Source organism: Canis lupus, chromosome 7, assembly GCF_011100685.1.
Source record: "Canis lupus familiaris isolate Mischka breed German Shepherd chromosome 7, alternate assembly UU_Cfam_GSD_1.0, whole genome shotgun sequence".
NCBI lineage: Eukaryota > Metazoa > Chordata > Mammalia > Carnivora > Canidae > Canis > Canis lupus.
The window spans coordinates 47,234,910-47,262,237 of NC_049228.1; the positions used below are offsets into that span (position 1 = coordinate 47,234,910).

Sequence of the window (27,328 nt, forward strand, 5' to 3'; positions counted from 1 at the left end):
GAGAAAGCACAAGTGGTGGGGGGAGAGCAACAGAGGGAAAGGGATGGGGAGAAGCAGACTCCCTGCTGAACAGGTAGCTTGATGCAGAGCTTTATCCTAGGATCCTAAGATCATGACTTGATCCAAAGGCAGATGCTTAACCAACCGAGCCACCTAGGTGCCCCAAGAAAACCCTAAATTAAAAACAGAAATATTGGCTAGATTAAATGAATTCAGTTTGATTACATAGCTCATAAATTAAGGGAGCTATAGAACTAGGTGATATGCAGACTTTATCTATTATTAAATTAGAAAACAGTTTTAGAAGGAAAGGTTATATATATATGTCTATATATATTATATACAATACATATATATATATGTATTGTATATAATATATATATAGTAATCCCAAAATATCAGGTATCCAAACCAAATTCTGTGTGGAAGGACAAAATCAATGGGGAAGCCATTCTTGAACTGTTGGAGAACTTAAGATTTGATTCACAGAGAAAAGGTCAGTAACCAGGATAAGACAAAATAGTTCATGCACTCGCAAATTCTCTTGAGGGAAAAAAGTACCAGCAGTGTTGAGTAAAATGAATCGTATCTGCCTTCCTTTAGGAATTATGCAAAGATGCGTCAAGCTTTTTGAGTTTTGATGTAGAGTTCTTACTCTACTTCAGTTGGGCAGGTAGTTTGCCATTCTTCTGTAAGTTCATCCACAGAATCTGATGCTAGATTAGGATGTTCTCACTTTTCTGAACATTCATTCTTCTTTAGTTCAGGTTGATTCTCCCTGGAATTTTATTTTAGAGTTCAGTAAGTCATTGACTAGCTCTACTCCCTTTTTCTCTACCCCCAACTAATGCATACACACAAGTGCCGCATCTATTTAGGTGACTTTAAATTCCAGATGATATTAATGGACCCTCACATATGAACACTACAATCAACTCACTAAATCTTTTACTCCTATAGGAGGGACTCTCAGTGCTAATGATCATATATTTATTAATTCCCAGCTCTGGAGCATGAGCGTCATCACTTCTATGACTTTGTCCTCCTATTTGGCAAGTGTGAGCAGTGTTGACAAACAAGAATGGGAGAGAGATGTCTGGATTTGGACAACCTATGACCACCAAGGGGAAAACTATTCAAGAATATACTAGATTAATGTATTACACTTAATAGTCTTCCGAATTTCTACCAATAATTACATGATCACATTGCAGCCACACCTCCTACAATACTGAGAGTGACTCATTTATCAGAGTTCAATAAAAGCAGAATTACTGTATCATTATTAACATTACTCATAGACTGCTTCTAATACATGTGTTTTCTGCCAAATTTTGCAGCCAGAAATGAATAACCTGTATATTCTTTACTTGCTAATTAAATGAAGCTGAAAATTCCAGTTTGATTAAAAGGACACTTGCCGCAATATTAAGAGATTTACTAAATTTCACTTGTTATGACCCAAGACAAAATGGTTTCAGATATCAGACTTTCTATAAAATTAAATAGTAAATAGATTTTTTAAATGTCATATGGGATCCAGCATCTTAAAAATTCTTATTTACACAGTAATATACAGACTTATGTAGACTATAATATAGTTTCATAGAGTGTAAGGTGATTTTGTGTATACACATTGCTCATTCATATTTATGTGAGTTTTTGGATCCATATGTTTCAATTTGTATATTTGGATGGTGCTAATTGTGGATAAAATTGTGAACAGAGCACATTTTATCTCTAAGGCCCTCCTAAGACTCTTTTAAAGATTTATTTTTCTCCTTGTTGTCTGGAGGTAATTCTGATAACCACCAGCGAGGCAGTCATTCACAGAATTCTTTCTGCAAGGAATTTTTACTTTCACTATTATCCCTGTTTATTAAAAAAATCATATCCTAGTAAGGGAATATTATTGTTCTTGTTGAGAACAAGATGAAAAGTGGCATAAAGGGAAAAAAGGATTTTTTTTCACACAGTTGTTTTAGAAATACAGGAGTACTTGTTTCTTGGGGGTGGGGGGCTGGAGCCTGTGAGTCTGTGAGGGGAGCCCAGGGAACCATGGACATGGCGGGGGGGAAACATCAGAACATCTTTTCTGTTGTTTCACAAGTTCTAGAATAATAAAAAGATTCCTTCTGGCCCAGTTGTTTTTGCCAGAAGGGTAAACAGAGACTGCATATGGGTCTGAGCAGCACAGGGTCACCCTGTGGGCACCAGGGACACTACCCTCTACCGTCATTCCTCATACCTGAATCCTGGAGCTACAGTACCTGCCCAGGGACCCAGGGGGCAAATAAATAACCAATAAATACATATAAATAGGAAGGGCCCTCTTTGGAGAGACCCTTTTCAAAGTGGAGGAAAGGAAAGAAGAGGGGAGAAAAGTTTCTTAAAAGAAAGGAGAATATAATATATCTCATGAAGTTTAGTGGAGAAGAGCTAAAAAGAAACTAAGTATCAAAGTAGCACCTGGCAACTTGACCAATGAGGGAAATTTGTGTTAAAAGTGGTGACAATGGGGCACCTGTGCAGCTCAGTCAGTTAAGCCTCTGCCCCTTGGTTTTGGTTTAGGGCGTGATCTCAGGGTCCTGAGATTGAGCCCCATATCTGGCTCCATGCTCAGCACAGAGTCTACTTGAGATTCTCTCCCTTTCCCTCCTCCTTCTGGCCCTCCCCAACTTATTTTTTCTCTCCCTTTCTCTCTCAAAATAAATAAATTCTTTCAAAAAAAAAAAAGTGGTGACAAGTTCCTGGAAAGAAATAAATGACCTTCTCTGTTCTTAAAAAAGGAAGGAAGAGGGCTCCTGGGTGGCTCAGTTGGTTAAGTGTCATGATCCTAAGGTCCTGGAATCAAGGCCCGCATTGGGCTCCCTGCTCTGCCGGGAGCCTGCTTCTCCCTTTCCCTCTGCCTGCTGCTCCCCCTGCTTGTGCTGTCTCTCAGTCTCTCTGTCAATAAGTAAAATCTTTTTTTTTTAAGGAAGGAAGGAAGAGAAAAAAATTGAAGGCAAAGAATTGAACAAAAATAACTATCTTTGAAAAGATAAATGTCTTGAAAATTATTTAGTCTAAGATACTGAAGCTATGAATTTTTAGGCAGAATATTATGTAATGTTATGTTTATTCTTCATAGAAAAAGTTACATAGCTGTACATTCTAAATTTATTCAATATAAACAAATGTGTTATTAGTAAATGCATTTTGCAGAGTAGTTTATAAAAATTCATTTTTTAAATGAATATACTTTATTTTTTGAGCGATTTTAAGTTTATGATAATGTTAACTGGGAAGTACAGAGTTCCCATATACACCCCTCCCTGCCTTTCCCCATTACCCTTATTATTAGCATCTTGTTTTAGAACAGCACATTTATTAGAATTAATAAGCCAATATTATTATTATTTTTTTAAATATTTATTTATTTATTTATGATTTATGAGAGAGAGAGAGAGAGGGAGGCAGAGACACAGGCAGAGGGAGAAGCAAGCTCCATGCGGGGAGCCCGACATGGGACTCGATCCCGGGTCTCCAGGATCAGGCCCTGGGCTGAAGGCAGCACTAAACTGCTGAGCCACCCGGGCTGCCCAATAAGCCAATATTAATATTATTAACTAATGTCCACAGTTCACATTAGGGTTCATTCTTCGTGTTGTACATTCTGTAGTCTGACATAGGTAATGACATATATCAACCATTACAGCAACATACAAAATAGTTTCACTGCCCTATAAAAAACCCCGTGCTCCATTTATTACTCTCTCTTCCTCCCTCTGAACCTCTCACAACCTCTGATCTTTTTAATGTCTCTTTAGTGTTGCCTCATTGAGAATGACTTAGAAGTGGAATCATCATATGTAGTATTTTCAGATTGACTTCTTTCACTTAGCAATATTTATTTAATGTTCTTCCATGTCTTTTCATGGCTTGATAATTCATTTCTTTTTTAGCACTGATTCATACCCCACTGTATGAATGTACTACGGTTTATTCATCCTGAAAGATAGTTTGTTAGGGTTTCCATAACAAAATACTACAGACTGCATGCACAAACAACAGAAATTTTTTTTCTTACAGTTCTGGAGGCTAGAAATCTAAGATCAAGGTTTCAAAAGTTCGGGTGTCTTCTACTGCCTCTCTCCTTGGCTTGCAGATGACCATCTTCTCACTGTGTTGTTACATGGGCTTTCTCCGTTGCATACACATGCCTTGTTGTCTCTTTGTGTGTCCAAATTTTCTCTTTTTATAAGGACACCACTCAGATTGGATTAGGATTAATTCTCATGAACTCTTTTATATTTATCACCTTTTTATTTATGAACTTTTTTTTTAAAGATTTTATTTAATTATTCATGAGAGACACACAGAGAGAGGCAGAGACATAGGCAGAGGGAGAAGCAGGCTCCCTGTGGAGATCCTGATGTGGGACTCCATCCTAGGACCCTGGGATCACGACCTCAGCCAAAGGCAGGCACTCTAACACTGAGCAACCCAGGTGCCCCTTATCACCTCTTTAAATGTTCTGTCTCCAAATATAGTCACATTCTGAGGTACTAAGGGTTAGGGCTTCAACATACGAATTTCAGGGAAACACAGTAGAGTCAGACACAGACATAGACATCTTACTTCCAAGTTTTGACATTTAGGAGTAAATTTCTTACTTTATGAAGAAATGTGTGTACATGTGTTTTTTATATCAAGAATACGCTTAGTTTTATAAGAAGCTGCCAAAAATTTGCCAGTTTTTGCACAAACACGTGTGCAAGTAACACAGTTATCTATTGACTGCCTGTGTTTGCAACTGTGTACTCATATTTTAAGCAATAGTTTATCCCAAGCTATACTGTAAATACTGATATCTATATTAGAATGCACCCAAGACAACCTTGTATGCTCCTCTTGACTTTTCAAACACTTTTATTTTGAAAGAATTCTAGATTCACAGGCACATGTGATGATAGTACAGAGAGATTCCATGAAGTTTACATTGAGGAATTTCTTTAAGTTTGTCCTATTAGGAGTTCATACAGCTTTTTGCATCTGTAGCATGTCTTTTAACAGATTTAGGAAACTTCCAGCTATCATTTTTCAGAGACTCTTTTTAAGTCCCTCTTTTTCTTCTGGGAATCTACTAGTATGAATACTAATTCATTTATAGTCTCAAGGCTTCCCTGAAGTTTTTTGTTTGTTTGTTTGTTTGCTTGTGTGTGTGTGTGTGTTTTTTTTTTTTGCGTTTAGTCTATTTCCTATTAAGATTTCTATTGTTCTATCTCCAAGTTCACTGATTAACTTTTCTATACTCTTATGCTATTGAGCTGCCTTAGTGAGTTTTCAGTTTTTGTGTTATTGTCTTTTTTTAAAATTTTAGTTATTTTTCCGTTCTAAATTTCTTTTAACTTCTCTATATATTCTATTTCTTTGCTAGGACTTCCTTTTTTCAGCATGTTCATATTTGATCATTACAGAATTATATATGATAGCTGCTTTAAAATCTTTATCACATAATTCAAACATCTGAGATGTTTGAAGCAACAAGAAAACTTACCATTATGTCATTTCTTAGGTCCCAAAGTCCTAGCCAGTCTGTCTTCATTCTACCTTTCAGAGTCTTCTTAATTTGTTTTATGTATAATTTCTAGACTTTTTAGTTGTGCTTAGCAGCATGAATAGGGAGAAGTACATTCGTATCTGGAATATAAAGGGAAGGTGCTACGATCTGAATTTTTTCCCTTTAGAATTTATATTTTGAGGCCTTAACCCACAGTGTGACTGTATTTGGAGTAAGGTGGTGATTAAGGTTAAATGAAATCACCAACAGTATTAGTGTCCTTATAAGAGACCCTAGAGAGCACACTCTCTTGCCACCATGTGAAGTTATAGCAAGATGGCAGCCATCTGTAGGCCAGAAATAAAGCTTTCACCAGGAATTAAATTGGTTAGCACTATAATCTTAGACTCTCCAGCCACCAGAACTGTGAAAGAATAAGCTTCTGTTGTTTAAGTCAGCCAGTCTATGGTAATTTTGTGACTAAGACAGAAAGAAAGAAAAAGAAAAGACAAAGTCCTCTTCCTTTTCCTCTTTTAATCTCACTAGTAAATTCTAAATGTATAATGATGAAGCTGGAATGCATTTAAATCGCAGTGGCTTAGAGAGCCTCAGTGTTTATCAACTTTTTTGGGGTGCCATAATGAGAAATAGACCAGATCATAATGATGGAAGATCTTGAAAAGTAGAGTTATCTGCAACTTATTTTAAAAAACAGGTTGTTCCCCTTCTGAGCACAGTTAATCTTTGTGGCATATTTTCTGCACACCAGTGGTTCAAACATAGTGACTATGAGCCCCTATTGTGTACCAAGCATTGTCTTTATCTCTATTTTCTGTGGGGGCCTTTGTAATATTTGGTTGTCTATCATACATCTCTACTTATTGTTGTGGAATATGCCATTGTGTATTTTCATTTGGGCCACAGTGTCTCATTTCCTTCTATAGAAACCAAAAGAAAAGAATTGTTCTGTCAAGCTTATCAAGTAGAATATGAATACATGACTCAGTCTTATCCCTTCAGTGCTCTTACAGAGGACTTTGAATACAGGGTAAATAATACAAGGTGAAAGATGTTCAGTGTTCATTTAAATTAATAGTGGTATAGATAGTGTGTTGTGGAATAAAAAAAAAGAGAGTGTGTTGTGTCTGACAATGATCTGCTGAAAGGATGGAAGCATGTTGGTTAAATTCTTTATATTGAAATAAGGTTGCTCTTTTTTATTCTTGACCTGCTAGAGCTTTCACCTTAGATTCTGAGCCCCATCCAAGTCTAGGTTTCAACTTTTGTTCAATTGTATGACCCCTCATTATCCTTCCACTTGATTTAATCTATTTCTCTTTTATTCATCCTCCTCCAAACCATTAAGATAGGCAGATTTGTTTCTGTCACTTGAACCAAGAAACTTAACAGATATAGAAATCAGTACTGAGAAAGTCATATAGACATCAGACTTGTAAAGAAAATGTGGAGAGCCCCAGACTTGCCTTCTTGCTTATCTGGGATAACAGGAAGTGAATATTCCATTAATTTTTTCAAAATGAGAATCTGGCAACTCAAGATACGTAATGTGGAAATGAGTGTCAGAAATATCAATTGTATTCATATGGAATCAAAGGTCCATTGAAGACAAGGCTCTGAATGCTGATCTCTTGAACTGTATAAGGGACATGAGGAATTCAATTACTGCAGAAGGTAATTGCTGCTTCTGAATGAAAATAACTAGAATTTAAAAAAGGATCAAATTCCTCAGCTGTCTAATTAAACTATATATAAAACTATAAAATAATATAACTTTTATTAAAAATTCCTACTTGTGTTGGTTTATTTTATGTGTTAACTTGACTAGGCTAAAGGATGTGTAGGTTGCTGATAAAATATTTTCATGTGTATCTGTGAGGGTGTTTCTGAAAGAGATTAGCTATTGAATCATGAAGATAGCCCTCACCAAGGCAGGTTAGTATCAACTGATATTCTGAGAGCCTGAATAGAGCAAAGGACAGAGAAAGGGCAAGTTTGCTCTTTATTTGAGGTGAGACCTCCATCTTCTTTTGTCCTCAGAATTGGCATTCCTGGTTTTTGAGCATTCAGACTGACAACCTAACTCATGCCTTTGGTCCCCCAGTTCTCAGGCCTTTGAAATCAGAGTGGAACTTAACACCATTAGCTTCCCTGGCTTTCAGTCCTTTGGACTCAGACTAAATTACGTCATCAGCTTACCTTCTTCTCTAGCATGCAGATAGCAGATTGTGGGACTTCTTGGCTTCCATAATAATGTGAGTTAATTCCCATAATAAATCTCTCTATAGATAGGTAGATCCATAGATATATAGTTAGATATATAGTTAGATCCTGTCGGTTCTGTTTTTCTAAAGTATACTGGCTAATACAGAGATTGGGAGTAATGATCAGAATTTTCCAATAAGCAGGTATATTTAGAGACTTTTATATGATCGTGAGGGTTACTGGGAACAAACAATGAGCAGCTCACTAAAGTCCTTTTATATTTGGGGGCTTCTAACTTATTTTTCAAGCCTGAATTAGTTCACAACTAAAGAGTCCCTTGAAAGAAGAAGAGTCCATATACTTTTAAGAAAAGACAATGTAACACCACCAAAATTTTTACTTTATTTTTTCCTACCCTTTAACAAGATGGCTGAAATGATACAAGAAAAAATATAGATCATCAAAAATTTCAGGACTTTTAGCATCTTGACTCTGAGAACACTAGTTCTTATACACAAGTTAGTAGGCTTTACCAAGCTGAGTCTTCAACTTCATGGAGGAGAAGTTATAGAAGTGGCTAAACATGAACCACTGAACTCCATTCCTACTGACATTGTAAATTCTCAGGTGCCTGGGGGAGTATCAGAGGTGAATGCAACTGTTAAGACTTGTAAGATGTAAGGGAGATAATTCCCACACATTCTCATTGCATCTTCATGTGACCAAATACAAAGACACATGTGTCATTGAAGAATAACAGTGGATTACCTGATAAACACCAGTAGCAAAAGTGGATTTCTTATAGAGCAAAATTGCATTGTCCCTAGCATCTGGTGACAAATGTTTGGTCATTAGTCTGATAAATAGAAAGCAGTTAACTTGCACCTGGAATAATATCTTATTCCTACCAACATGTTTCAGTATTCCTCATGCAACTAGGCAAAGAGAGAGAAGAAGAAAGCATTGTGTCAGTTGGGATAATTGCTTTTTACTATCAAGCAAAACTAGATTTCTGCAACACAGGATTGCCAGGGAGAAGTTATGAATGGAACTTAGGGAGACTGCTACAGGGTCTAGTTAATAAAGGTTAATGGAAGACTAACTGGTAAAGCTAATTTAGAGTTACTATGTAGATGCGTGGTCATATTTGGATGTAATAAAGACCAAGAGGAAACTTGGGACTTCTGGTGATCTTATAAATCTGTTTTTCAGTCTCAGTTTGAGTTCATAGTGGAATTAGTTTGTGAAAAGCTACTGAAGTGCACACTTATGTGCATTCCTCTGTGTATCATATACTTCAGTAAAAAGGTTTTATTTAAGTCAACAAAAGACTCAGCAACCTAATATAGGCATATATCTCTCACAAATAAAAGTTTTTGTCACACCATTGGTTAGGTGTTCCTGACCAGCTGAGGTGCTAGCTGAAAACAAAGAGTCATTAAATGGGAATGGAAGAACAAGAATCATAAATACTAGTGGTGCCAGTGTGACTAGTTCAGCCACAGAGACTGTAAAGTCCCTTGTAGAAGCCCCCTGCCCTTGTTTGTTGTTATTGTTCTCACATATATTTATTTCCTCATAGTAATTTTATTTTTCTATCATATTTAGTCACTATATTTTTAAAAAGTGTTGTATTGTTAATTGTATTAATCCTTTAGTCAATATTTTGCAAATATCAAGAGAGAATCAAGATAGATGGGTATGCTTTACCCCCAAATATTAGATTGAAGAGTTGCATGGGGCAATTTGTGGATCTGAATTATTCCCTTTGAGGAGATACTGAGTATGTTTTTGTTTGTTTTTTGGTTGTAAGAGGGACAGGGACAGAAAGAAGGAGTAATCTTGTATATGTAGGGAAAGAAGAGTACCTGCAAATGACGGACAGACCATAGATTGATCATAATAGCCATTTGTCAAATTTTTTTATTGACCAGAATTTAATCCTTCCATCCTATTTGGGAAGAATCCTCAATTATCTTGAAGATTGGTGAGAGTCCATCCACTACTAGAGAAGCTATAAAAAAAGTAACTATCTCTCTTCCAGTCTCAGGAAAATGATGTGATAACATGAGTAGGTCCCCAAGACTCTGAATCTGGGGTTGGTAACACAAAACCTAAGAGAAAGTTAGAATTCATACTGGGTAAAAACAGAGGTAGAGGAGTGCCAGGTGTATCTTCCATAGTGATGTCATTCTGGTTAGAAAGTTTCTGTAGTTTTGTGCTTGCTACTACTCGTCTTTCCAAGGTTTGCCTTGGACATGGCCTTCCAACTGTCCTTCTACTAGTATTTTAATCTAAAATTATATTTTTTTATAAATTACAGTCAAGGAATTTTAGCCTTATACGAGACCACTTTTTAAGAGTAGGAAGGTTTGTTTAGTTCTTTGTTTGAGACACCAAGTGACACCAAGTGACCACCCTCCCTAAAATTCTGGAATATAACTGTAACTTTAAGTTGCAGTGCCATATCCCCCTCAGTGCTTTTTGCAAGGGCCTGAGCTAGGCACTCAAAACTGGATTAAAGCAGTTCATTCCTACTTCCTAATGCTGTCTCTCCTTCATCCACATTCAACATTTATTTACAAATACTGTAAATGGGCTAGTATATATTAGGACCTGCAGGCAAAATAAGCTGCAGTCATGATCAAATCGAGCAGGAATTTCCACTTCTTAGGTTATTGCTTCCATTTCATAGCTCTCTAATATAATTGTTCTGACTTTAAGGCTTATGCTGAGATAACTTCTTTATCCTTCAATGACACTGTTTATCATATTCCAAATTCTGTGCTTAGTCTTGGAAGTACAAAAGCAAATACTGTATTATGTCTATCTTCAAGAGTTTAAAAAACATAAGTGAAAGGAGACCTATAAACATCTAATTTTTTGTAATATTCTAAAGTCAGGAATCTGTAAAGTATGCATAAGAATACAGAACAACACTTAGGCCAGCAATAAGAGGATGGCATTCAGGGAAGATTTTTCTAGAGGAGTTGCCTCTAGAGATAGATATTAAAGGATAAAGAATAATTCTATAGGTAGAGGAGATAAAACTGTGCAGACTATGTGCCAGGCAGTATAAGCCTAAGGAGTGCAACAGGATGAATATATGTTGGGTCATTACAGCAAGACTGGCATCACAATGTAAAGTATGAGACATGAGTAGTAAGCAGTGGTTCTGGAGAGCAAAGGCCAAAGATAGACCCTGTACACCATGTGTTATGTACTGAATATTTATGTTCCCCAAATTCATGTGTTGAAATCCTAACTCCTAAAGTGATGGTATTTATGCTTAGGGGCTTTGGGAGATAATTAAGTTTAGAGGAGATCATGAGGGTGGAACCTCCATGATGGAATGAATTAGTGACTTCCTTATAAGAGGAAGAAAGACCAGAGTTTTCTGTCTTTCTCATGGGAGGACACAGTGGGAAAGCTGCAAGACTGAAAGGGAGTTCTCACCAGAAATCAAATCTGCCAGCATCTTAATTTTGGACTTCCTGTCCCCAGAACTATGAGAAGTAAATGTCTGCTTTTTAAACTACTTGGTCTATGATATTTTGTTATAACAGCCTGAACTCATTAAGTCACATTGGTAAAAACTTAGAAATAACAAAATAGTAATTGAACATAAATTTAATAAAAATTGGATCATGAAATTAGTAGGATTTGCTAACAAGTTGGCAATAGTAATGAGGATGGAAGAGAGATCTAAGTAGAATCTTGGTTTTCTAATGAAGGAAAATAGAAGAGATAGTATGGTTGCAGCCAGGTATACAGTATTATAATAAATTAAACATAACTAGATCCTATGTACTGAGGCTTGGGCAAAATGAAAGCTTAAGGAGATAATCAAGTTTTTTTTCAGTCCTGGTGAATCATATTAGTTTATCTAGAACTGAACTAACAAGGCACAGAAAGTAAGGAATATTTCAACCCATGTCGTATCAGAGCCCGCTGACATTGCCTTTCTTTTCAACTATGAGTTAAGTGACGTTGCATTGGTAATTTTATGTTAGCCATGATGGAAAGTACTTGTGCCATAGAAATAGGCATATGCTATAAATCAGTACTTGACATTTTCCCCCAGAGAGTCTGTTATTAAACATTTACCAGAACACCACTGGATCTGCCATACAACCTATATAGCAAGAGTATAGTATTAGTAGATGATTTATGTTTCAGGTTGTGTGCTACTATAGTTTCCCCATCTGAACTTAAATAAATCACTTGACATCTGTGTGTCTAAGTGTTTTTGCCTATCAAATGGAAATGATTTACACAGAAGAATAAATGTTAAAAGCTAAATGATTATTATGAGAAGTTTGATTTGTTATATACATGTGAGATATTATTAGTAACTCAGGAATCTGAAATCAACAAAGTATATTCAGACCTCAAAGGTATCACTAAATCTTGCCATTGGCACCATCATACTTGATTTGAATTCTTTAAACTCAGTGGTCTACAGGGAATTTGATGGCTTTCTATGCATTGGAATTGTCATGATTAGTCCTTTCTTTCTCCACATGCATTAAACACCTCTGCATTGGAGTTGGTATGTTTTGTTATCAGTAAAGGGGCAGGGGATCATCTCTGATATTTGTGCTTGGGACACCTAGAATTACAACTGTAATTCTTGTTAAGCACCTAAGAGAATGACATTGATGATTTTAGAATTTACTCAAATTATTTTTTACTGTGTACGTTGGAATGCGTTTCTGTGGTCAGTTTTTTCTGGTTCAATTTCTTAAGAGGTTTTGTGATGCTGCCCAGTGAATGGTAGCCACCAAATCACAACCACTTTCTGGTTCTCTTGGATACCAGTGCTTTGCCCTTCCAGTAGAACATGCTGTTCTCTGCCCTAAACAAATAAAAAAAATTACACTAAATTTCAGGTTTTTTTACTCAGAATTGTCTGGTCCTCTTCCCTGACCCCATCTAAAGCAATCTTCCCTGCTTCAAGGCTCACTTTGAATAACACCTCTATGATGTTACTCAGTGACTCAGATCCCAGTGATTTTCTCACTTTTGTAGAATCAGCTTGATTTTAGCATTTGATTATATTCTAGTTGACAGAACGCCTGTGAGCCCATTTCCCCAAGAATGTAATCCTTTGATAATAGAGACAAAATCTTTTTGTCTTACTGTAGCTTTCATAATATGTGGCATGAGGGGATCCCTGGGTGGCTCAGTGGGTTGGCACCTGCCTTTGGCCAAGGGCATGATCCTGGAGTCCCGGGATCAAGTCCCACATCGGGCTGCTGCATGGAGCCTGCTTCTCCCTCTGCCTGTGTCTCTACCTCTCTCTTTCTGTGTCTCTCATGAATAAATAAATAAAATCTTTAAAAAATATATACGTGGCATGGGATAGTCCTGGAATAATTTCTCTATGAATACTTCCTAATTGATAAAAGCACATGTGTATCAAAATTCATATTTATTTTTTAAAGATTTTATTTATTTATTCATGAGAGACAGAGAGAAAGAGAGGCAGAGACATAGGTAGAGAGAGAAGCAGGTTCCCTGCAAAGAGCCCAGTGCAGAACTTGATCCCACCCCCAGGATCATGCCCTGAGCTGAAGGCAGACGCTCAACCCCTGAGCCACCCAGGCGTCCCAAGAAAATTCGTATTTAGAACTAACACATACATGTTCCAAACACCTCCAGGCAAATAGGTGATAAAATTCAAAAGCACATGTAGTCACTTAATGTATACATGATGGGATAATGTATTTGTAGAAGAGAATTTATGTCCATTATATTTGAAGCTACTAGCTTCTTTTTTTTTTTTATTGGGATTCAATTTGACAACATATATCACCCAGTGCTCATCCTGTCAAGTGCCCCCCCTCAGTGCCCGTCACCCAGGAAGCTACTTAGAAGGTTTTCTTCTCTCCTCTCACTCTGATGGATATCTAATTAGTGTGCTTTAAATTTAGAAAACATGAATTAATTGCTGAGACTATTTCTTTGGAGAATTGGTGCTAAAAAAAATTCCCCCTGAAATAATATTTTCAGATAAATTGTGAGGATGCTCAGCCAGCCCCTTTGCTCATTGTTCTGACAAAAGGAATGTTGTGCATTATTTTGTTATTAATTCTTAGTAAAGGATTATAAAAAAATAATAATGTGGATACACAAAAGCTGCTGAACATAGCACTTCTATGGCATTTTTCCCTGCTGAGTCTCAGCTGTCTCTTTCAATCTGAGAAGGTGCCCCATGAGGGCACATGGGTTTTGAGTACTGAGTAGCTGCTCTCTAGTGCCTAATATCTAAGCCACTTCCTTGCATTCCAGTAAAGAAGACAGGGTTGCCACAATCTTCCTTCTTCTTAGCCACCATTGTAGTCCAGTAACATTTAGATATGTGTATCAAAAATATAGTGTAAAGTTCCTTTCACATGCCTTCATTAATTTATGAATTCCTCCATTATTCATCAGTTTATTTATTCATCATTCTTCAAATCAGTGCCTCTTGAGAAAATTTTATGCACTGGGAATATCACAGTAAATATAATCTTCCTCACATGGAACTTATCTGGGAAGACAGATATTAAAGAGATAATCACACAGATAAACATATGGAGTGGGATAGTGAAATTCCCTCATCTACGTTGTGAATATGCAAAGACAGTGTAATTTTTAAATTTTTTTTGGTAACATTTCTGATTTTTCACCTGCTTTTCCCACCCACTGTTTAGTAGAAAATTAAATGTTAAATAAAGTCTGAAGCTTATTATGATCCACTAACTTAATAGCATCCTCTGTTGAATAACATTTTCCACCCCTCAGATAATGTCCTCCCAATGCCCTCTCCAAGATGGAATCTATAGGAATGAGGGAAAGAATGGGGTGGTTCAGACATACTTGTGTCTGTGGGGTTGGGTAAAGGAGTTCCAGGTCTTGGTGTGCCCTGGCCTCTAGTCTGGCTGGTTGCTCTATATCCTGCTGGGTTCCTTTTTTTTCCTGTTTTAAAGATTTTATTTATTTGAGAGAGAGAGGGAGAGAGAGAAAGCATGAGGGGGGCTAAAGCGGAGGGAGAGATACAGGCAGACTCTCCATTCCATGGGAGCCCTACACAGGGCTTGATCCCAGGACCCTGAGGATGACCTAAGCCAAAGTCAGACATTTAACCGACTGAGGTGCCCTTGTAACCTGCTGGATTCTGATGCTGAAGTCTATGACTGGTGAACCTATGTCCATTTTTATGCCCATCTCAGCTCCAGAAAATCATTACCATCTTCCCCCTTGCTATTTACACCTTTCTTTGGTTCTCACTGAGTATGCTCAGTGAGCCTTTACTTCCTTCTTTCATTTGGTCCTCTAGCCTCCACTCAGTAGGCAATTTGCCCCAGCATACCAGGCCCTGTGAGAGGCCAGCTGTCTTTCATTTCTACATCCATGCCACAAAGGAAATAAAAACAGCTGTGGAAATAAACATCAAGCCCTCTCTCTGCTTGGTTATGATAGGTTGTCAGATTCACTTGGTTATGGCGTCTGTCCAGGTCTACATGTGACAGCCTCCTCCCAGAGGCACAAACAGGTATCAGGGCAAGCCCTCAGCACATTCTTGACTCTACTCTTTGCTGGCCTTATCTCCAGCCACTAAAGCTGGGAAAGAGCAAGCTTTTCTATTACTTCTTCTAAGATACTCTCAAGATGCAAGAGCTGGTCCTGCTGCCAGGAGTCTTCTCTCTATTGTGTGTTGAGTCCCTAGGTTTAGTCCTTTATATGATAAATCTGGAATATTAAGGATACTTGGACAGTTTCCTCAATTGACACTTACCTGCTTTATTAGTTTTTTTATGTGAGAAGCTGAATATTACCTTGATATTTTGCTTTTACAAAATATTAAATTCCCATAAATGGGCTCAATAGTTAAGTTCTGGTACTCAGAGATCTGGTACTCAAATAAAAGAGGAAATCATACCAAAATATTAATCTCATTACATAAATTGTATTAGGTTCCTGAAAGGAAAAAAAATATAAGATGCATTAGGAAGTATATAACTGGGGAATCTACATCCCTGAGGTAGAGAAGACTTGAATAGGAGTTATTATGATGACATTTGAAGGCTGAGCCTGAGTTAGCCAGAACCTGAAATCTTGGCTGTTCCCCTGCTTTTTTAAATTAACTGAAAACAATCTACATTGTAGGATATTTAACTCAAAGTAATATCTGCCACACAACAGATCCCAACATACTTTCAGCCACACCTACATATAAACCATCCCAGTTGTTCAATCAACCCAGTCACCTTGAATGTCTCAGTGAAACCATTTTTTGGCATGTGTTGATAATCTGTCTGCCTCTTCCTTCTGCCTTGGAATGTACTCCTCCGCTAAAGCTGAGTAAGACATCCCTCTACTCAAAAGCAGCCAGAGGCTTCCCTCTGATTTGGACAAGAAACCCAAATCCTGCTACTTCTTTTCCTGCATCTCTCCCTACTTGGGTCATGATCAGCTACTCTCTGTTTCTTGATCAGGCCACTTCCCTATCAGAAACTCGTCTGTGCTTATCCCACCTGGAATAGACACCTACCTGGCTGTGTGCACATGATTCTTAATTTCACATCTTGCAGGTGTCTGCTCAGATGTCACCCCAGTAGTGACACTTTCCTCACTATCATACTTCAAAAGGACTTTCTGTCTCCTCACTTTTTCCCTTCTGTGCTTTCTTTTTCTCCATAATACTATTGCCATCTGACATGGCATGTATTTTACCCATTTATTTTTTTTTATCATTTTCTCTTCTTCCTTCCCTCCCAACACATTATACTTAGGCAGAGAATTTAGTGTATTGTTCACTATTGAATTCCCAGTGTCTAGGACGGTGCTTATCAACCTACAGGGGTTAAATGAATGAACAGATCAAGGAATGGATGGAGGGCAGAACTTACTCTAAGGTTTCTCTCATCTGCAAACACATATAAACATGTAAACAGGTATCCATATATATAAAGCACTACATTTCTTTATTCCCCAAACTTGCTGCTTTTGGGATCAGGGACATGATGGTAGAACGAAATTCGTTCCTACTCAGAATGAAAAAAACACTTTCAAAAGTAGATACTTCTCATGGCAATTGTTTTGAGAAATTCAGTGATCTGTTTTTCGCTCTACTTTAAATGGAACACAGATACTTCAAAGGTAAGAAACAATGCTGAACTAGATGAGTCATCAACATAGAGTAAAGGCCATCATTTTAGTATGTGCCTATCATCTTGAAGAAAGAGGAAGGTCACTTAAATACAGAGGACAGAAAAAAAATGTTAAATTTTGGTTTATGGGGTTACAAATCTCTATGACAAAGATAGCGTTGTAGGAAATTTAAACACACACACATACACACACACACACACACACGGAGGATGCCATAGGTTCATTACTTAGAATACAATTTTATAGTAAAACTGGACAAATAGACTTTCATATTATTATATAAATAAGTGGTAATATTAAGATTGTTTTTTTTAAGAATTTTTAAAATTATGAGTACATTTAGGAGCATCTGGGTGGCTCATTCAGTTAAGCATCTGCCTTTGGCTTAAGTCATGATCCCAGGATCCTGGGATCAAGCTCTGAATTGAGCTCCCTGCTCAGTGAGAGTCTGCTTCTCCCTCTGCTCCACTCCTCTGCTCGCTCTCTCTCTCTCTCTCTCTGTCTCTGGCTCTCTCAAGTAAATAAATAAAATCTTTTTTTTAAATTCTTTATTATGAGTACATTTAAACAAACAAAAATAGAGAAAATAGTGTAATGAACTCTGCTGTGCCCAGTACTTAGTTTTAACAATTGCCAACATACTGCTATACCACATAGTATTTTGAAATCTTTTTAAGATACAAAAATATAAAAGTGGTTTTTTTATCTTCTTCATTTTAAAGGATGGGGGTGGGAGATGTTCAATATATGCTCATGTTCTCAAAACATGTAGGATTCTAAGTATTTAAATCATAGGAGCACAATTCAAGAAGACCATGTTTACTGGGTAGATCTTATTATCCTTATTTTTGAGGAGTGAAATGAGTATCAGTTAATTTGGGAAACTTGGTGAAAGTTCTATAATTAATAATTGAAAGAGCAGAGGTTTGAACTCATGGTTTCCATGTCCTAAAATTATTCTGCAATTAAATATAACTATTTAATGAGAGCTTAATTTCTACTTTATCATGGATTTTTTTTCCTAATTAAATCTACTTTTCGCTTTCTTGAATTATCCTTGCATTATTTATTGAATCTGAACAAATAACACTGATTACATTTAACTTTACATGATTTTTGTTTATTGTGTGATTATTATAATCTATCCAAGGAGAGGTCCTGTGTCTTATGTCCTGTACATTAATAATTGCAAGGATTATTAACAGATAGTGTATTTTTAAAATACCTCTACCATGCTAATTATCATATTTGTTAAACAAATACTAATTCAAAAGCTAATGCATAAGTACAAGTTTTTAATCATAGAAGATATTAGTATCATAAGAAAATTAAAAGGCAATTTTATTTTTTTAATAAATCCTCTTGTTTTAAAACAAGGGAAACCATGGATACACTGATACCTCTTCATGAGTTGTTTTCTGCTACAGGTTCATTGAAACTTGGATAATATACCTCTCAGCATGCTAATGAAAGCAATTGAAAAAAAAAATGACAGGCTTATTGGAGTCCAAAGTAATGAGTCTGAAATTTCTGGTATTATTTAGTAGATTTTAACTTTTTTAACCTTAGGTAATAGAACTCATTATAAATGGAACATTGAGTTTCACCTATATATAAAAGGTGGAAAGTTAAACTATATATTATACATAAAAATTCATTAAAATTGATTGATTAAATTCAGACTCACAGTAGATTTGACTCAAGAAGATAGAATTTAAAAAAGAAGATAGAATTATAGGATATTTGAGATTTGGGAAAATTTTTGAGAAAAAGTTAAAATGCTGTACCTTTTTAGAATATATTTTAAATTTACATTAAAATTTTAATTTTTTAGGTAATTTAGGCAAATTTAAAGTTGAACTAAAATTCTGTTTATGGGTAACCAGCTATCACCAGGCTCGTTAGGCTTTTCACCACTACCTATAAATCTCACTATTTTGCGACACAGATGAGTTGATCCTTCTAGATTGTTCATAGGTAGCTCCTCTGATTTCGGGGGACTTAGCTTAAGTTCTCTTTGTTATTTCTGGCTAATTCATTATGCAAAAGGTAAAAGGGGTAATCTTTGCTGTTTTGTACTTTTAAAACGTCTTTCATCATTCCCTTACGGTACTATCTCAATAGCTCCAATTAGAATTTCTATTTCCTATACTTTTATGGTTTAACTGAATGTTTTATATTGTAGTGTTATGGTGTTTTGGTTTAGGGTTAGTTGGGCTAGCTTTTGTTCAAAATGGTCATGAGGTATGAAATCTTCTGGGTGTAAGCCAGATGCTTTAATAAAGCTACACTTTGGTTAATCCAAGCACACCTTCTAGTGTGCTTACCTTGTTACAACTTGTCTCCTCTCGTGTTTTAGTACAGCTAATATGATTATGGGTTCAGTTTTTACTTGAGGAGGGTGACTGGCGGTGTGTGTGTGCTTTATGGCCCTATTCAATTAAGCTCTCTATTCTTAATTTACTACTAAATCCTCCTTTGGCTTTTAATTTCATAAAAACTTTTGTGAGATATTCTCGGAACAGAAAATGTAGCCCATTTCTTCCCATCTCATAAGTTACACCTTGACCTAACTTTTTTATGCGAAATGATTGTGCTTACTAAAGTTTGCTTAAAGCAAACTTTAAGGGTTTGCTGAAGATGGCAGTATATAGACTGCATTAGCAAGAGATGGTGAGGTTTATTGGGGTTTATCAATTATAGAACAGGCTCCTCTAGAGGGATATAAAGCACCGCCAAGTCCTTTGAGTTTTAAGCTGTTGCTAGTAGTTCTCTGGCGAATTATTTTGTTATAGAATGGTTTATGTTTAGGGCTAAGCATAGTGGGGTATCTAATCCCAGTTTGGATTTTAGCTATCTTGTAATCAGAAATTTTAAAGTCACTTTCGTAGCAGATTTTATGGTAACTGTAGCTTTTTACGGCTTAGTTAAGTTTTAACTTTAGTAGAATATTATCTTAAACATGCTTTACTCCGTGGGCCTATTAGTTTGGGTTAATCGTATGACCACGGTGGCTGGCACGAAATTTACCAGCCCTCTTTAGTATAGCTTAGTCGAACTTTCGTTCATGGCTTAATTTTTACCACTGCTGAATCCCATGGGGGGTGTGGCTTAGCAAAGTGTTATAAGCTACTTTAAAGTGTGCTTGATGCCTGCTCCTTTAAATCGTTGGTGACTTTGAGGGCATTCTCACTAGGGCGTGGAGGCTTGCATGTGTAAGCTTACTAAGGACTAATAGGAAGGCTAGGACCAAACCTTTGTGTTGATGGAGTCTTATGACTCATCTTGGCATTTTCAGTGCCTTGCTTTACTAATTAAGCTACATTAACAAATATTTATGGTATTGCATTGCTATGTTAGTGAGTGTGTGGGTTTGGATTTTTGTGAGTTAAATAGAAGGAGTGAAGTTAAGGAAACCCTATCTATAGATAGATTGCGAGATAGGCATATAAAGTCGTTTTGTTGAATTAACTAGTGTTGTGATGTACTTGTATAAAATTTAGTCGAGGCTTATGGATGTTGCATAGACTTAGTCCTGTTTTTGGGGTTTGGCAGGACATAAATAAGTATATAGTAAATAACATGGGTTTATGGGGGGTAAGGGAGGTTTGGATTAGTTAATTCACTGTCTCGCGTGTATACGTGCGTGTGTACGTGTGTACACGTGTACGTGTGTACGTGTTTAAAATCTGTATGTCCTGAAACCATTGACTGAATAGCACCTTGAATTGTCCACGGAGTTGATAAATGATAATAAATAAGTCCAGCTACGAGTTATTTGACTGCGTCGGGGCCACGACGGGCATATTCCCAGAGTGCAGATACATATTAGAGTTAGTGGCCGTTGTGGTCATAGCTGAGTAATAGCAAGTTCCCCCCCGAAAAATAAAAGAAACCAAATGCATGACACCACAGTTATGTGTGGTCATGGGCTGATTAGTCATTAGTCCACCGAGATGTCCCATTTGAGAGGATTAGTAGGATTGGAGTTAATAAGGATATGGCCCTGAAGTAAGAACCCGATGCCAGGTATAGTTTCAGTATAGAAACCCCCACATAACATGGGCCCAGAGCGAGAAGAACACTTCGCGCAAGGATTGATGGTTTCTCGAGGCATGGTGATTAAGCCCTTACTGGACTAAGTGACGTGACGTGCAGTCAGATATATCCTGTTAGGAAATACGTATTAGGTGAAATAGATAATACATGTCTACATGTGGAAATATAATAATATGTACATGATTATATCCACAGTTGGAGTGTGTTATGAAATCAGTAATTATGAATACAGCTGTTATGGGCTAAATTGTGTCCCTCCAAATTCATATGTTGAAGGCCCAATACTCAGAATGTAAGTAGGCCGTAGGGCTTTTCTTTTAAAGAGGTAATTAAGTTAAAGTGCAATGGTTAGGTGAGTTCTCATCTAATCTGACTCGTACCCTTGTAAAAAGAGGAAATTCAGACACACAAGAAGACATCAAGGATGCACATGTAGAGAAAGACCATATGAGGACATAGGAAGAAGGCCAGCCATCTGTAAGTAAGGAAGGGGCCACAGAAGAATCCAAACCTGCCAACACGGTGATATTAGACGACTTCTTTCCAAACTATTGAAAAATTAAATTTCAATTTAATTTTAGGATACCCAGTCTATGGTATTTGTTATGGTATCCCTCGTAAACTAGGACACCTGCTTTTTATGAAAATCAGATAACTTTTTTGAAATATCAAATGCTGATTGAAAATTTGTGTCACTTTGCTATCTGCTTCCAGGACGTGCTTGAGCCAAAGAAATACAGGTTTTATGAGGAATATGTCATTATTTAACTCCAAATTTCACTGAATATCAAAATTGTTTTTAGTTCAGCACTAATATACAGGTGCAGAAGATTCTTCCCTTCTTCTCCTTCCTAACTCTTCTAGGTATCCAGGGCCACAGCCCCTTTTGTCTAGTTTGCAAGTGGTGTAGGTGAGCATCTAGGTCTTCTAACCCTCAGAGGAACTGCAAGGAATTACTTGTATTCCACTGTAATGAAGCAAAGAAAGAGAAAGCCAACATTTAAGTTTACATATCAAAACAGTCTTAACTTTGATATTCTGCACTAGTTTTTCCTTTATGATTTTATTTCAGAAATGCCAAAAATACCACTGAAATCTCCTCATAAATATCCCTCCTACACTGACACTAAATGTTTTAATTTAAAATCTTGCCCTTTTTAATTTCACTTGTAACATGGGACCTATTTAGAGAAGAAAAGAATGAGATGAGATAAAAAAGCATCCGCTACTGCATTTCTTTTTTTTTTTTTTTAAGAGATTTATTTCTTCATTTGAGAGAGAGAGAGAGTGCAGGAGGGGGGACAAAGGGAGAGAACCTCAAGCAAACTCCCCATTGAATTCAGAGCTGGATGTCTAGACTGGCGCCATCTCACAACCCTGAAATCACTGCCTGAGCTGAAACCAAGAGTCAGAGGCTCAATTTACTGAGCCATCAGGGGTCTCCAGCTACATTTCTAACATGATAGGAATAATGAGTTTCTCTGGAGAGAAGCCTACAAAGACAAGTGATCTGTCATAAAGCTGAACGTACTCTCCCCTCTCTCTCTCTCTCTCTCTCTCTGTCTTTCTCTTCTCTCTCTCTCTCTCTCTCACACACACACACACACACACAAACACTCTTTCTCTCACAAGTGTGCATGCACTATCCTCTTCCATGTGTCTAAAGTATCATGAGTGAATAAGAATCAGTTCCCTGGAGGCCAGAGGGCACTAAGTTGGGACATCTTGAACTTCAAAGTTAATCAATATGGCCCAAGATTTATTCACTGTACTGGCTGTGGTGTAAAGGAAAGTTCATATAACTTTTTATAACAGGATCTATTTGTGTTCTGACTTCCTTAACCAATAGCTATGCAAACTGGGAGATAATTTATCAAAGGATTCAAGCAAAATTTTTCCAAATCAGTGCCCTCTCCTTTCAACTTATTCTCAGTTGCTTTAGTAGGATAATAAGTCTGACACATTAAGGATGGTAAACTGTGCTCACCTATGGCCATTCATTCACTTAGCAGATACTCACTGAGAACCTACTACATGCCAGGCACTCTTCTTGGCCAAATGTTAGACTAATGAACTTAGTTAGCAATGTTTCTGGTGAAATTGGAGGAGACATACAAAAATAAATAATTTTAATAACTCTACTACCAATCAGTATCCAATTAATATATATAATCCAGTTTATACACACACACAGTCATAAACACACACTGTATTTTGGCAAATCTAAGACATATCTAAGCTTTAAAAAAAAAGATTTATTTATTTAGCAAGAGGAAACGAGCAAGCATGTGAGCCAGGCTGGTGAAAAGGGGCAGAGGGAGAGAGAAACTTTAGCAGACTCTGCTCTGAGCAAAGAGCCTGATGCGGGCTCAATCCCAGGACTCTGAGATCATGACCTGAGGTGAAACCAAGAGTAGGATGCTTAACCTGTTGTGCCACCCAGGCACCTCATATCTAAGACAGAATATGTCTTATAATGAATAATCTCTTGGATTCAATGAACTATGACAAGGGTTTGAAGCAAAATTAAATAGAGCAAGATAAGGAACAGGATGTGGAAGGTACTATATTTAGATAGAGAGCCCAGAGAAGCCTCACCATTGAGATAAGAATTAGAAGTATCTAGAACACATTGCATATAAAAGTGTTTTATAAAGTCTCTTGTACCAGAGCCAAGCAGGGTCAGTTGTAGAGGGTTTGGGAGCCTTTGCAACCCAGGCAGGCCAGGCTGGCCTTTGGATGAGGAGTCTTCGCTGGTGACACCTTCCTGGTATAGACATGACTCGGCTTGTTCTGCCGTGTTACATCACCTTCTCCTAAAGATGCATCCTGACTCATCTCCATACTTGGACACTGAAGCATGCAATGTCTTAACTAACTTGCTAAAGGAATGTCACAAAAATCACAGCAATCTGAAATTTTTTGGTCATTGCAATGATCTTGATATGGAGATGAGAAAATGCTTGAAGAATGAGAACATGGAAAAGAGGATGAAGAACAGGAACATGGCAGTGTGATGCCAAAAAGACTCTTTAATCCTGCAGAGGAATCTGAAAAGTAAATTATAGGCATACATCGAAAAAGAATCCCTTGTGCCGTAGTAATAGAGACAAAATTCAGATAAAATTCACATTTCGTAACCATTCACCCATCTAAAGTGTAAATTTAATGATTTTTAGTGTATTCAAAGCTGTGCAAGCATCAATGTGATCAATTTTAAAATATCATCACTGCAGAAAGAAACCTATATACATCAGTAGTCATTGCTGATTTCCCCCAAACCACCTAGGCTTAAACAGTTGTTGTTCTACTTTGTATCTATAGATTTGCATAAATAGCATCATACAATATGTAGGTTTTGGTTTCTTTAGCTTAGTATAATGTTTTCAAGGTTCATTCATGCTACTTGTATCGGTAAGCATGTATTAATAGTTCATTGCTTTTTATTGCTGAATAATATTGCCTTGTGTGGATGTATCAAATCCTGGTTATCCTGTCATCAGTTGATGCACATTTGGGTTGTTTCTTTTTTTTTTCTATTATGAATACTTCTGTGAACCTTTATGTACATTTTTAATGTGGGTGTATGTTTTTAATTTTTGTGGATATATACCTAGGAGTGGAATTGCTGGTTCATATGGTAATTCTGTGTTTAACTTTTTGAAGAACTGTTAGACTGACTTTTCCACAGTGACCTCTCCATTTTATGTTCCCACCAGCAGGGCATGAGGATTCCAATTTTTCCACTTCCTCACCAGCACTTGTTTTATTTTTATTATAGCCATTCTAGTGGGTGAGAAATGGTATGTCATTGTGGTTTTGATTCACATTTCCCTCATGGTTAATTATATTGAGCATCTTTTTATATACTGATTGGCTATTTGTCTGCCTTCTTTACAGAAATGTGAATTCACATCCTTTGCCCATTTTTAGTTGAGTTATTTGACTTTTCATTACTGAATAGCAAGAGTTCTTTGTATATTCTAGATTCTATAAAGTATAAAAATACTTTATAAAATATGTGATTTGAAAATATATTTTCTAAGAATTGACTAGTGGTGTGACTTGTGTAGCTGTAGTAGGAAGTAGCAGATCTCTTCCCATACTCCAAATTCTAGTGTGATGTGTCAGGAGTTTTTACTAAACATATCATTTTGAGGTTAGGATAGAATTTAATATCCTTTTGCAAGCAAGTTAAAATAATTCTACAAACTAACCTTTTGCAGCAAAAACAAATTCTCTTGGCTTATTTTATTTTATTTTATTTGGCAAATGCTTGAGCTCATGTCACACTATGGAAGAGCCTCTGCATATTTCAAAAGCAAGGCAGTAGGGTCAGGGCTCAAGGTCAGCTCAGCTGCAGAATAGACTGTGGATCTTGGCTTGTCTCTAAAATAAACTCAGACCTCAAGGGTCATCATCTGGCTAGGTCAGCAGCTGAAGCTTTCTTCAAGATGGCTTGATGATTAGTGAAGGGGTCAGCGTGTTTGTCTTGGTGAAAACATAAATCCAGTCTTGAATAATTAATTCAATTATTTATAATGCATGGTAAAAGGGTGAAGCTCCAGGAAGATAAGGGGTTTCCCAGCAGCAATTCCTAGCCAACGCTGATGTCAGTAAGGAAGGGATGAAGTGCCAGAACTCATGTAAATAAAACACAAATCCTTAGGAAAGCAATACTATTTGGCACCAGTGTGCTTGTAAACTGATCATTCTCTTCTTAGAAGGTCATATTTGGAATATCATAGCTCTAAGGCAGAAATTCAGTAGTAAGGAGTATATGCCCTCTTTGGAAAAAAAAAAAAAGAGTGCCTCTTTGAAAAGTATTATAATTTCAGTGAAACACCAAAATATAATTGAAGGAAGTATGTTCATAATAATGAAGGGACAGAGGCCTTTTGGATACCTCCTTTTTAAGGAGAAAAAAAAAGGAACATGGTACTATAGGTCTGTCAATCTACTTTGAAGGCCCTTATAATTAATTTTAAAATAAGTCAATTTTTGTCAAAGTACCAGCACAAGAACTTGTATATTGTGTTTTCTTTTTAGCCTCTCAATAGGTAAGTAGATAAAAAAGAAATATAGACATAGTTTGGTTGAAAAAAATAATGAAACACTTAATTGACACCTGTTTCCTCTTTATTAACTGATAAAAAAGAAGAAAGAGGAAATGAAAATACAATATAAGGAAAAACAGAGAAGAAGGATAGGAAGAAAAAGGGAAGGAGGAAATCAGGAAGACAATTTTAGAAATAAGCAATGAGGAAGAAACTAAAATATTCACAAATGTGTCATCTCTTTGAAGCTTCACAACAGCTTTTTGGGGTAGATCTTATTGACTAATTTTAGAGATGACAAAATTCAAGTTTAGCAAGGTTAAGCAACTTTTTTAAGTTCATAGCTAATAAGTCCTGGGTCTCATTGTTCCATAAAGGAGACTTGAGGTAGATTAACTATAAACATCAATTCAGATGGAAGGCAACAAGCATTGATTTTCCTAAGTGCTACATGCCCAATGGCCTTTATTGCTTGCTGAGGTTTCACATTGAGACAATCAGAAATATACCCCAAGGACCTCTTGTGGACAGTAAAGATGTTTCAGTATTGATCTACTCTCTTCAATATATATTTTTAAAACATTCTCTGATTTCCATATTTGCCTATCCCATAAGTTTCTATCTGTAACTTCAGACTGTCTGATGGGATATTTGTGTGTGATACATTAATGCATTTAAACATACATGTATGTGTATTTAGGTATACACACTCTTACATTTTGTGTATGTACGTATTGCCAAGATTACTGAAATCAACTTTCATAGCTGTTCTGACAAATTTTCCAGGGGAAACAAAGCACAGATTTTAAGAGCGTGGACTTTGGAGCATGACTTCCAATGTGTGACTTCTCCTCTGCCACTTACTAGCAGTGTGATCTGGAAAAATAACCTCATTCAGCATTAGTTCACTCATCTATAAAATGGTGGGATATGAATGAAGATAGGTAAATCTCTCAGAATAATGTCTGACACTTAACAAGCACTATATAGCGTTTGCTAGTTCTCTTGCCTGCCCAACTGCAATGAATGAGTAACTCATTTGTTCAGCTCTACTCTGTCCTTCCTCAGTCTCTTTCCATACCATGGTAAGGGAAACCTTCCCTTTAGGTAACATCTCTTCAGAATAAGACAGAAGCCCCTTTAAATAGCTTCTAAAGCTCTGTATTATCATGGTCAAAATCAGTCTGTATCTTTGACTCACCATAAACATGGTCCTTCGTTCATACCTCTCAGCTCCTTTGCCTTTCTTTAGTTCTTCACTACTGCTTTACAACCCCTTTGTTCTTCC

The 27,328-nt window shown here is 36.7% G+C and overlaps 1 long non-coding RNA gene and 1 pseudogene across 1 annotated transcript; one reads left to right on the forward strand and one right to left on the reverse strand.

Moving 5' to 3' along the window:
* On the reverse strand, positions 1–27,328 carry LOC102152974. The gene is made up of 3 exons (XR_005362442.1): positions 27,242–27,328; positions 562–778; positions 1–173 (listed from the first exon to the last, which is right to left on the reverse strand). It is a non-coding gene; the product is annotated as an uncharacterized LOC102152974 (long non-coding RNA).
* Positions 23,612–24,044, forward strand: LOC100685211 (annotated as a pseudogene).